This window comes from Octopus sinensis, linkage group LG8 (genome assembly GCF_006345805.1).
Source record: "Octopus sinensis linkage group LG8, ASM634580v1, whole genome shotgun sequence".
Lineage (NCBI taxonomy): Eukaryota > Metazoa > Mollusca > Cephalopoda > Octopoda > Octopodidae > Octopus > Octopus sinensis.
The window spans coordinates 16,684,660-16,697,159 of record NC_043004.1 but is presented as its reverse complement, the minus strand read 5'-3'; the positions used below and the strand labels follow the sequence as shown (position 1 = coordinate 16,697,159).

General features: G+C 32.1%; 1 long non-coding RNA gene across 1 annotated transcript in view; it reads left to right on the top strand.

Moving 5' to 3' along the window:
- Positions 1-12,500, top strand: part of LOC118764411 — a 20,312-nt gene that overhangs the window by 4,223 nt on the left and 3,589 nt on the right. The window contains exon 2 of the long non-coding RNA XR_005000225.1: positions 2,051-2,056. This is a non-coding gene — a long non-coding RNA (uncharacterized LOC118764411). The remainder of the gene's footprint in view (positions 1-2,050; positions 2,057-12,500) is intronic.

Sequence of the window (12,500 nt, the reverse complement as noted above, 5' to 3'; positions counted from 1 at the left end):
TTAGTTTAAATGTTCGACAACTCAGCACCGTCCATTGGACGGGGTGCGTTTTGCTCGTTATAAAACATACAATCAACATTTTTATGCTGCAAAATAATGCATGAGTAGTTAAAAATTGTTTGAAAAAGTATTTTGTTTGGTAGAATAATCGGAATGCTAAAATGTTACATTTAGTCTTTATTTACCTTTTGCATAATTGTGGTGGTTCTTTTCTTTCTTTCACCCAGGGAAATATTATTTCAAAAAATCCACAAGCATCATGTTTTTGTTAATATCGAGGACAAAACATCGCCTATAGGCGTCGATAACAGCCACAACTTTGCTTTCCCCCATTCAACCAATCGAAATGGTTGGCACATTTCGTCATATTTAGTAACTGTTATACCAGAATGCTAATTTCTAAAAGAAGTGACTCAAAGTATAGGCACATATGTTTTACAACTGTGTCAAGGTCCAACTTTATTGCGTCTTTATAATATAAAAATCGCAAATAACGAAGCATATGAGTTTACTCACCAACAAAGTAGTCTTAAATTTTTCCATATAGCAACAATGAAACTTGGTTATGTCGGCTAGGAAGATTTTCGAATCATTCCAATAAGTAGAAACTGATACCAAATCTCCAATCGCAACTTAGAACAATTTTGTCGCCTCACATGAGGATTTAAACCAAACGTCCAGTCCCATAAGTGTCTGAAGTAATTATTGAGAAATGCAATAGTCAGAAATGTCTACCTATTTAATGAGAAGAATGTCAATCAAGCCTTCTACAACAAATACCATTAAATAAAAAAAAAGAAACGAAAGGAAGAAAAAAGGAAAGAAGCTTAGCAAGAAGTTTCATTTATAGAACAAAACAGAACGAATTTACTGAAAATATATTATATCAGATCGCACATGCTGCAGAAAAACAATCTTCTTCCGCATGACAGATTGCCCATGAAATTAGTACCATGGAAAATATAAGTAGGCCGGAAGTAAAAGAACAAGTGAACGAACATTTCCAAAATGCTGTCGGTAATCCTAAAGAAGTTTCAAACAGATGGATAGAAATTACTATTAAACATAATCTTGGCGTAATTTCATGGTTTCATATTGGATGAATTGATGTGCTGAAAATAACCGAAAAACAAGAAAACAGCAGTCAAAGGTAATACTCGACATTTTTTCTTAGACTTCATTGGACTTCGTCGATGTTATTGTAAACATCGCCGAAACGAAAATCTCTGAATAGATATTTTCTCTTTACTTGAAGATATTTCAGTTATTCGTGAAGATTTTCTTTGGTACTATAAGCAGATTATTGTTAGACTGAGACGATTTTGTGCAGTTGTTTGGATGATGACAATTTGGCACGGCTGACTGGGCATTCAGTTTCTTTTGGCACTGAAGGGGATCACAAACACACACTATCGCTCGTGCACCCAGACACATACACGCATATGTGTGCGCAAAAATATACATACACAGATAGAAAGTGTGAGAAAGAGAGACATTACAATTTATCAACTGAACAAGAGGGAAATACACATTTCCCTCTCGCCTCGTCATACACATCGACAAATATGTTCACACACATATAAAGCATACACGTGCGCGAGAGAGAGAGAGAGAGAGAGAGAGAGAGGAAGGGGGCGAACGAAAAAGGAAGAGGGGAGTAGCAAGGGAAAGAATGAGAGTAATATTAAAATAAGAGAAGCAAACATTAAAATGTTTGATGTCAAATATGTCCGCGTTGAATCAAAACCGGCTCTCAAACTGCAATGGGAAGCAAAGTCTGTAGAGCTTATCTATCTGTTTTGTGACCTGGATTCTAGTCTGAGCTATATCAAGTCGCTAACAAATTGTGCACTTTTGTTTAAAAATGTACATCCTGGACAACTATCCTTAGTTATAGTGCAATATGTGTATGAAACTTATGGAGTCATTTTACTTGACAAATATGCATTAATCATTAATGTTCCATTCTCCAAGTGGTTATAGATACGTTTTATATCGTCAACGATAAATGATTTCACTAATAACTCTCTACTACATACGTTCAGTCAAGGAAATAGTCGAGTAGCCCTACTTTCTGAAAGATTTCACAGATTCTTATATTAATTAGCTAAATGATATTCGCTGGACACAATTTTTCGTTGCATCTTGGCATATACAGTCCAGTGGCAGAGAATAAAAGTTCGTAAAATTCCTCAAGTTAGAAATCTATTTTGTGGAACCAACACATCCCCAGGAACCCGAACATATGTCAGTATGCAGCTAAGGAATCACTGCTGAAGATTTATTTTAAAATAGTATCTTATGGTCCAACATACAATGCTTTAAGTTTCTAGGAGTATCATTCTCACAAACAAATGCTATTTAGCTTAACGTTTAGGATTTGAATGATTCAGAGACCAGACATCAGAGGCAATGCTTCTCAAAGGCATGTCCATCAGTTCAAATTTGAGGCCAATGTCGAAAACTTAAGACTTTAAAACAAAAGTCTTATTTTTTCTTAATCATATTATTAACAGTTCAGAGCACATTGTTTACTTGCGTCTGTAAAATGTACATACGCAGCAGTTATCCTACATTTATTTTCATCCGATACCTCCAAATGATATATCTCCATAGATTGTCGTCTGACAAACGAAGAACTAAATACAGACATATTCATTTGTCGACGTTCACAGCGACTTCTTGCGGTGGTTAAAGACATTATTTGCAGGAATGAATAAAAGCAAGGGGGAATGTAGAGATGCTTTCATATTTTGATTTAGTATTAGAACATGTATTAGTTCTGAGACCCCTTTCGGTCATGACTGACCATGGGATTGCACTTAGAAAGTTACCCTCCTTGGTACAAGTCCGGCAAGGTTGTTTATGGAAGTCCAGCAGTCGCCCATGCATACTGGCCTCCCCTCTCCATGCCACCAGTGTTATACAAGGGAAAGGCAACGGCTGATACAGCTTGGCACCCGTGACGTCGCAATTCTACAGCTGAGTGAACTGGAGCAACGTGAAATAAAGAGTCTTGCTCAAGAACACAAGACGCAGCCCGGTCCGGGATTCAAACTCACAACCTCACGATCGTAAGGTTTACGCTCTAATATCCGAGTCATACGCCTTCACAGAACATGTATTAGTATTAGTTTAATATTTATAGAATGAAAATATGAGTTGACTCGTTGAGATTTGTCTCTGACTTGAATGAAATTAGTATTATAATTGCATGAAATTTGTATTATTAGGGTAAGAAATTTGAGTGCTAATTTTCTAAGTAATCGTATGCTTCTTACGCTTTCGGAGCATAATGTATAAATACATACCGCATTAAGATCACTCTAACTCCACATACATATGTTGAATTCTAATAGTTGAGTACATCTTCTGTTTGAAAATGGGCCTTACAAGTTCAATAAGCTAGAAGCAAATTCAATATATACATTAAAATTCTAATTATAACAATAAATAATCTCTCCAACTTAGAAAAAGAAGGGAAGCAACTCGGTTGCCGTCTTACCGGAAGGAAAAGAAGATGGGAGTGAATATCTGATTCAATAGAATTCTAATAGGCAGGAAAGAAACAACGTTTATTCTCAATCAGAACTAAATGTACGAAGAAATTCCTCGCCATTTTTGACCATGAAATACCCGTTGGCTATTTGTCGGAGTTGCTACCTGGCGACATGTTAGAATAATCCAAGAGCAAATCAGAAATTCGCCGATAGGAAAGATGTTTTCCGGTGAAGAAATATAATTGAATTTCGCTGAATGTATTCGGCTTCTGGGAATACATACTATACACCTCTATTCGTTCACCTACAACACATCCTCTAAACACACACACACACAAACACACACACACACACACACACACACACACACACACACACACACACACACACACACACACACACACACACATATATATATATATTAACTTTTGCAAACTTTGACGGACATATTGAATTTAATTACGCTAAGATATTATGGAAGTGGAATTGAACTGGTATGTATACATACATACATACATATATATATATATATATATATATATCTCAAACATGCATATATATGTGTATATGTATATATGTACATGTATATATATATATGTATATGTGCATGTATATATTATATATATATATATATATATATAATAATAATAATAATAAATATTAGGGAATAAATCCAAATTTACAGGGAAAAAATCAGATTTAGGATAAATCCAATTTTATAGTAAAATATAAAATATTATTAGAGACAAAACCACTATTTTGCAAGACAAACAAGGAAAGACTTAATCAATACATAAAATTTTAATAAATAGTCAAAAAAACAACATTAAATACATCGTAATTAACCAGAATATCAAAAATAACAATATGACATAAGGAGAAATAAAATACATACTTACAAGTCAGTTTCAAATTATGAAGTGAAATTAAATTCTTAGCCGTTAAAAAAACCAAACCAAAATTACGTTACCATAGAAATATAACTTATGTAAGAATTTAATTTCACTTCATAATTTGAAACTGACTTGTAAGTATGTATTTTATTTCTCCTTATGTCATATTGTTATTTTTGATATTCTGCTTAATTACGATGTATTTAATGTTGTTTTTTATTGGAGTGTTTATGTATATGAGATTGTGTGTGAGTTTTTAGTTGTATAATTTATTTATCTGTATGAGTGTGGGTGTGTAAATATTGTTGTATATATCTAGTTTAGTGAATATGTATATGCGTATATGTGAGGGAGTATATGTATCTGTTGTGTGTGTGTGTTTTGCGTGTGTGTTTGTGTGTGAATGTGTATATGGGTTTGTTATTTAGGTTTTGGGATGTATGTGTTAATTTGTCTGTGTGGGGAGGGAGTGGGTTTTTGGTGTATATTGAGGTTTATAAGTTAGTATAGGTATGTGTATAAGTCGTGGGTCTGTGGTTTACGTGTGTGTTTTTTGTGTGTGAATGTTTAGGTTAGGGGGATTGCTATATAGGTTTGTTATAGAGTTTAGCAAAGGGAGATTTTATCGTTATATGTTTTTAAGAGTTTTGGTTTATCATGGTTTTTTTAGGGAATTCGTGGTAATTTGTCTATTTTCGATGTTGGTTGTTTTATTACATTGTTTCATTCATAATTTTTGAGTGGTGTTCGTTTTGCCACGTGAATATTATTTTTAATTCCATTTATTCCATTTCTCCATTCATTATTTTAAAAGATGTTCGTTTCCAGAGCGGTTATACTTTTTATACATATGTTAAGTTCCTTGGTAAAGTAATTTTGTTTGGTGTATATGTTGAGGCTTATATGTACTTGTGGGTGTGTGTGAGTGGGGTGGGTGTTTGTATTTGTTATGGGTGTGTGGTTTACGTGTGTGTATTTGTGTGTGAATGTATAGGTTAAAGGGATTGCTATATAAGTATGTTATAGTGTTTAGTAAAGGGAGTTTTATCATTTATGTTTTGTGAGTTTTAGCTTATCATGGTAGTTTTATAAAAGAATCCATTCATAATTTTTGTGTTTATTTGTCTGTGTGGGGTTGAGTGGGTTTTTGGAGTATATGTTGAGGTTTATATGTATGTATAGGTATGTGTAAGTGGTGTGGGTATTTGTATATGTCGTGGGTGTGTGGTTTACGTGTGTGTATTTGTGTGTGAATGTTTAGGTTAGGGGGATTGCTATATAGGTATGTTATAGAGTTTAGTAAAGGGAGATTTTATCATTATATGTTTTTATGAGTTTTGGTTTATCATGGTAGGTTTGTTAAGGAATTCGTAGTAATTTGTGTCTATTTGCGATGTCTGTTGTTTTATTGCATTGTTTCATTCATAATTTTTAAGTAGTGTTCGTTTTACCAAGTGAATATAATTTTTAATTCCATTTATTCCATTTCTCCGTTCATAATTTTAAGTGATGTCCGTTTTCTAGAGTGTGAATGTGGGTTGTATGTGTGTGTGTGTGGGAGTATGAATAAGTATTGTGTTGAGGTATTTAGCTATTTTATTTATTTATAGTTGCCTAGACGTTTTTATGTGTATGTATAGGGATATATATATAGGGGTGTGATTTAGTGTATGTAGTTAGATATGGTTATATATAATTAGGTATATGTGTATGGGTGTATATATAGTTTATTATTATATTATTATTTTTTTGTTTTGTTTTATTTTATATTTTATATTTTATATTTTATATTTTATATTTTATATTTAATTGTTGATAGGTTTATTTTAGTTTATATATTGTTTATATATTGATTATGTATGGATTATATATAGGTTATATATGGATTATATATTTATATTTTTTCATTCATACTTTAATTATTTTAAAATTATTATTTTTATATTTTAAAATATTGATATTTTAGATTGGAAGTCCACCTGAAGATTGTCGATCAAGACAAGAAACAATTGTAGTGGCGGTTTTTTTGACTATTTATTAAAATTTTATGTATTGATTAAGTCTTTCCTTGTTTGTTTTGCAAAATAGTGGTTTTGTCTCTAATAATATTTTATATATATATATATATATATATATATATATATATATATATTATATATATATATCTCAAACATGCATATATATGTGTATATGTATATATGTACATGTATATATATATATGTATATGTGCATGTATATATTATATATATATATATATATATATATAATATATATATATATAATAATAAATATTAGGGAATAAATCCAAATTTACAGGGAAAAAATCAGATTTAGGATTAAATCCAATTTTATAGTAAAATATAAAATATTATTAGAGACAAAACCACTATTTTGCAAGACAAACAAGGAAAGAACTTAATCAATACATAAAATTTTAATAAATAGTCAAAAAAACAACATTAAATACATCGTAATTAACCAGAATATCAAAAATAACAATATGACATAAGGAGAAATAAAATACATACTTACAAGTCAGTTTCAAATTATGAAGTGAAATTAAATTCTTAGCCGTTAAAAAAACCAAACCAAAATTACGTTACCATAGAAATATAACTTATGTAAGAATTTAATTTCACTTCATAATTTGAAACTGACTTGTAAGTATGTATTTTATTTCTCCTTATGTCATATTGTTATTTTTGATATTCTGGTTAATTACGATGTATTTAATGTTGTTTTTTATTGGAGTGTTTATGTATATGAGATTGTGTGTGAGTTTTTAGTTGTATAATTTATTTATCTGTATGAGTGTGGGTGTGTAAATATTGTTGTATATATCTAGTTTAGTGAATATGTATATGCGTATATGTGAGGGAGTATATGTATCTGTTGTGTGTGTGTGTTTTGCGTGTGTGTTTGTGTGTGAATGTGTATATGGGTTTGTTATTTAGGTTTTGGGATGTATGTGTTAATTTGTCTGTGTGGGGAGGGAGTGGGTTTTTGGTGTATATTGAGGTTTATAAGTTAGTATAGGTATGTGTATAAGTCGTGGGTCTGTGGTTTACGTGTGTGTTTTTTGTGTGTGAATGTTTAGGTTAGGGGGATTGCTATATAGGTTTGTTATAGAGTTTAGCAAAGGGAGATTTTATCGTTATATGTTTTTAAGAGTTTTGGTTTATCATGGTATTTTTTAGGGAATTCGTGGTAATTTGTCTATTTTCGATGTTGGTTGTTTTATTACATTGTTTCATTCATAATTTTTGAGTGGTGTTCGTTTTGCCACGTGAATATTATTTTTAATTCCATTTATTCCATTTCTCCATTCATTATTTTAAAAGATGTTCGTTTCCAGAGCGGTTATACTTTTTATACATATGTTAAGTTCCTTGGTAAAGTAATTTTGTTTGGTGTATATGTTGAGGCTTATATGTACTTGTGGGTGTGTGTGAGTGGGGTGGGTGTTTGTATTTGTTATGGGTGTGTGGTTTACGTGTGTGTATTTGTGTGTGAATGTATAGGTTAAAGGGATTGCTATATAAGTATGTTATAGTGTTTAGTAAAGGGAGGTTTTATCATTTATGTTTTGTGAGTTTTAGCTTATCATGGTAGTTTTATAAAAGAATCCATTCATAATTTTTGTGTTTATTTGTCTGTGTGGGGTTGAGTGGGTTTTTGGAGTATATGTTGAGGTTTATATGTATGTATAGGTATGTGTAAGTGGTGTGGGTATTTGTATATGTCGTGGGTGTGTGGTTTACGTGTGTGTATTTGTGTGTGAATGTTTAGGTTAGGGGGATTGCTATATAGGTATGTTATAGAGTTTAGTAAAGGGAGATTTTATCATTATATGTTTTTATGAGTTTTGGTTTATCATGGTAGGTTTGTTAAGGAATTCGTAGTAATTTGTGTCTATTTGCGATGTCTGTTGTTTTATTGCATTGTTTCATTCATAATTTTTAAGTAGTGTTCGTTTTACCAAGTGAATATAATTTTTAATTCCATTTATTCCATTTCTCCGTTCATAATTTTAAGTGATGTCCGTTTTCTAGAGTGTGAATGTGGGTTGTATGTGGTGTGTGTGGGAGTATGAATAAGTATTGTGTTGAGGTATTTAGCTATTTTATTTATTTATAGTTGCCTAGACGTTTTTATGTGTATGTATAGGGATATATATATAGGGGTGTGATTTAGTGTATGTAGTTAGATATGGTTATATATAATTAGGTATATGTGTATGGGTGTATATATAGTTTATTATTATATTATTATTATTTTTTTGTTTTGTTTTATATTTTATATTTTATATTTTATATTTTATATTTTATATTTAATTGTTGATAGGTTTATTTTAGTTTATATATTGTTTATATATTGATTATGTATGGATTATATATAGGTTATATATGGATTATATATTTATATTTTTTCATTCATACTTTAATTATTTTAAAATTATTATTTTTATATTTTAAAATATTGATATTTTAGATTGGAAGTCCACCTGAAGATTGTCGATCAAGACAAGAAACAATTGTAGTGGCGGTTTTTTTGACTATTTATTAAAATTTTATGTATTGATTAAGTCTTTCCTTGTTTGTTTTGCAAAATAGTGGTTTTGTCTCTAATAATATTTTATATATATATATATATATATATATATATATATATGTATATGTGTGAGTGTATGTGTTTATCAGTGTATACATACAGATATACCTAATTGTTTCAATTTCCTAGTTGTTTATATCTAAAGTATTGTATAATTAATGAACATATAAATACATACTCTCACACAGGCAAAAATACACTTATATTCGTGCAGACGCGCACGCGTATCAAAACACTGAAGATGATGGACATCGCTCTTTATATGCATACAATACAGAATACTTAATTTTAGCTCAATTATAATTTATTTCGTATGCTTTGCATCGAACAGTAATTGCCTCAACCAATGAAAATAAAATAGAACTAATTCTCCTTTCCTGTTACCGGAAGGAAATAAAATCGGAGGGATGAGTGAATGATGCAGTAACATTGTTAATGACAAGAAAGAAATACATCTGATTCTGATTACAGAACTAATAGATCTTAGTGGGTTTTCAATTGTTTTGATTGTGAATAGCCCATGGCTTTTGGGCTAAGATGGTACTTGATATCATGGCAGATTAATTGTTCTTGCTGTCATTGTTTTAGTTTCATCCTAACGGAATACTTTATCTCCATGAACAATGTTTATTGATGAGACATGCATAGAACAGAATTATTTTTCATTCTTTTAATTCTTATGAACGTATCAGTTCATTGTGCGATTAAAGGGAAGCGATTTCTTTGTAATACCTGTGAGTTATGAATCTTGATAGAAGCGAAACCTGTATGAAAGCGAGGTTGAATAAATAAACATAGGATCCGTGTAATTGGTATGTGTTATTGCAAGAAACTGTTATTAACCACAATATATAATCCTTTATTCATAGCACACACATGCACGGACACACATACATACAAGCCTTTTTCTGTAGCTCTATGTTTGGCGCTCCCGTTCATAACAGTGGCCTTGGTTTGAAAAGCGTAAAACCACAAAGATGTCTCAGAGACCAACTGATGAGCAAATCAGCTGCTAGTGTTCCTTGTAGCGTGTTTTTATCTCCCTTTTCTGCCCTTATGTTTTCGCCCAGCTTTCGTCTATTTTCCCCTTCACTCGCTAACATTTGAAATGCTGTTGTGATAACGTCCACGCTTTGGCAGAAGAGACCAATATAATAAGTACTCGGCTTACAAAGAATAAGTACTGGGGTCGATTCGTTCGACAAAAGGCGAGAACCCAGCATGGCGAGAACCCAGCATGACTGAAACAAATAAAAGAAAGAAGCATATATATAAGTTACACATTTTAGAACAAGACCAGCAGCTTCGGAGGAGGAGCTTTCATCAATCTCAGTGTTCAAGTGGTGCTTATTTTATAGACGTCTAAAGAATAAAATGCACAATCGAAGTCGGCGGAATTTGAACCCAGAACGTAGCGACGGGCGAAAGCATTTTGCACGGCGTGCTAACGATTCTACCAGTTCATCGCCTTACACACACACACACACACACCACACACACACACACACACACACACACACACGCACACACATATATCAACAAGCATATACATTTACACCTTGACACGGAGACCCACTTAGAGACACACCGCCAAACAGACATACATAAACACAGACACACACACACACAGACACATACACACAGACATACAAACACACAGAGAGAAACACAAACACACACAAAGAGACAGACACACAAACACAGACACATTCACACACATAGACGCACACACACACATACACATACTGATGCACACACACACACACACATATATTAATGTTTCTTTTTCTGTTATAATACTGACAATTTCAAATTAATCTGAAGAATTACTAAAACCCTTTTCGAAGAGTATATGGATATCAAGATTACAACAAGAAGAGTGACAGTAACTCCGACGTTTCGGCCATCTGGCTTTCGCCGAACACTGTATGCATACACATATTGAGACTCTGTATACACACACACACACGCACGCACACATGTTTACACATAGTGGCTGTGTGTTTATACATACTTAATATATATATTTGCATATATATATAATCAAAATAAGCAACAGGATATCAAGCAGTGATGCAGAATGACCGTTGCATCGGCTCCATCTAATTGAACAATGCAATCATTACATCAATTTAAATGTAGTGCCATCTTCAGCGGTACAAAGAAATTGAATTTTAACAAGTAGGACACATCAATATAATTTTCTCAAATATTTTAAATGGAAACTACCAAAGAAGTAATTAAGACATGAATGAATATTAAACTGATTCTATGTAATCTTCCTTTTTAATGTTTATAATTGATATATACACACCATTTATATTGTCTGGTTATGATATCACTTTTGAAATTCTTAAATTTTATTTTTATACAGCATAACAATATTGTTTATAAATAATCACTGATAGTGCCCCTAAATAAAATTTCCTCTGTATTAACATCTTAGGTTTCTTGGCGTCTTGCCCCTTTAATTGACATCAAGATTTAAAGTCTGCTCCTACCCAGCCTCTTTTTATAGACAGTTATTTATATCCAACTGACTACTCATAATATTTTATTTCCTCCCTGGGGAAAAGGGATACATGATAATATTTATGACCATACATAGCTATGAGCTGTCAAGACACTCTTGTCCTTTATTCAAAATATACACAGTTCTAGTATTAGTTTTAGTAGTTGATAAAGAGATAAATGAATTAGAAGTGAATTACAATCTCTTACAACCCTATGAACCCACTATACTCCATGCGATTCTTAAAAGTTGTAGTCTATTCTTAGCTACAATAGCGACAACATTAATTTCTCCCATCGTGTTAAAATATTTGAGAAAGATTATATTAATGTGTTCTAATTGTTAAAATTCTATTTATTTATTTGTACAGCTGAAGATGGCTACATTTAAATTGATATGATTGCATTAAAGTGATTGCATTGTTCAATTAAATGGAGCCGCTTGAAACGGTCGCACTGCATCACTACCTGATATCATATTGCTTATTTTGATTTTATTCACCTTACGGAAAATATCGGTGCTTCAAGGTAAGTGCCTAATTCAACTGAATCTCAACTATTTCTCATATATATATGTTGATAGAAATGGTAAGACAACAAAAGAATGAAAGAGAGGCCATGTCTAACTTAATAGATCCACCTGATAGAATTATCTAAATCCTTTGTAAGTCAAGTTTTGTTTATGGTCCATTCAAGTAGTGAGTTCTTGTTGAGTGAGTTGTATCCAGGTTTGGGTGGCTTGTTTGGTATTTCTTGAAGAAATCTGTCCAGACTCCGTTTAAAGGTGATGGGATCCTTTTCCTTTGATCAGTTTTGGGACAATGTTAAACAGGGCAGGATCTTTTGAAGAAAAGAAATTATGTCGCAGTGTACATATATGGTGTGATCCTGAATTGGGCAGGGGATGTATGGCCAGTGGTCTCAGGCCTGGATGAACCTGAAAGTAATGTTCAGGTCGTTTGGACAATGCTGGCAGTATATTCTC